The sequence below is a fragment of the Chrysochloris asiatica genome, unplaced genomic scaffold, assembly GCF_000296735.1.
Source record: "Chrysochloris asiatica unplaced genomic scaffold, ChrAsi1.0 scaffold12274, whole genome shotgun sequence".
Lineage (NCBI taxonomy): Eukaryota > Metazoa > Chordata > Mammalia > Afrosoricida > Chrysochloridae > Chrysochloris > Chrysochloris asiatica.
Window position 1 is genome coordinate 1,403 of NW_006420792.1, and position 1,173 is coordinate 2,575.

At 45.5% G+C, this 1,173-nt stretch overlaps 1 pseudogene; it reads right to left on the reverse strand.

Moving 5' to 3' along the window:
• Window positions 1-2: 2 nt before the first annotated feature.
• LOC102838346 lies at window positions 3-766 on the reverse strand (annotated as a pseudogene).
• Between the last annotated feature and the right edge of the window lie 407 nt (window positions 767-1,173).

Below are 1,173 nucleotides of genomic sequence, written 5' to 3' on the forward strand. Positions count from 1 at the left end.
ACTTGTTCAACTGCAGGGAAGGGAGTTAACTTCTTCAGCTCCTCAAGAAAAGCTATGGCAGCATTTTTATTTGTAATCTTGCTCTTGCCTTCCCCTTCCCCTATGAACTCTCTGACTGATACCTTGGTCACAAAACTCTTCATGTGGGGTGGCCCACTTTCCCAGGTAACCTCAAAATTCACAGGCAAGTTCCGTTTAAGTGTAATCTCAAACACGTGACTTATTTCAGATTTATTAAGATTTTCTTCTTCTGATTCTCTTCCATGCACCTCCAGCCGCTCTGGAAGGGGCTGGTTCTGCAGGATCCTCAGTGTTCTAGCATCAACCTGTGTTCCACAGCCTGTCTCATCCTTCCTTCTCCATTAAACTGCTGTCCTCCCACAGAAAGTTCAACTTGATACAGTAGAGGTGGAACTAGAAATGGGTAAATGTGCCCATACCTCGGGGCATAGGCACCTCCTCTCATGTTGTAGTTGTAGGTGGACTGCATCCGAGAGTAAGGGTCAACAGGCTTGTACATTGATTTTTTTCCCTAAATTTCAAGCACAGTGCATTTAATTCTACAATAGGAGTTATGCTTCGTGGCTGCGGGCCTGAATGCGTCCCCTGGCTGGCGGTTCTGAGTGGCAACGATGAGGAAGGGAAGGAAGAAGGAAGAAGAGGAAGGGACAGAAGCGGAGTGGCTGTGGAGGGGGCGAGCACCACCAGGCCGGGGGTCCCTGGGTGTACTTTTAACACAAACTTGTGTGTTTTTCTGGTAGTCCATGATACTTTCAATATTCTTTCCCAACACCATAATGAAAAGGCACTGACTCTTGTACTGCCTTCCTTCTTTATTGTCCAACTTTCGCATGCATATGAGGCAATTGAAAATACTATGGTGTGATAGTTCAGGAGTTGTGTCAACTTGACTGGGACAGAATTCTCAGTGGTTTGATAGTTGAGCTATAGTTACCCCCAGGATGATATCTAATTTCATGTAATCAACTCTATGAGGAGGTCTGCTATGAGTAGCCAATCAGCTAAAGTCTCCTTGGGGGTGTGGACTGTTTCCAATATATCAGACATTCAGGCAAAGCCTGTTTGCTATCGACTGAGTATAAATCTTGCATATGACTCATCCTCCAATCTCTGGTTCTTTGGACCTGCCAATCCTGGAAATTCTCATCAGCC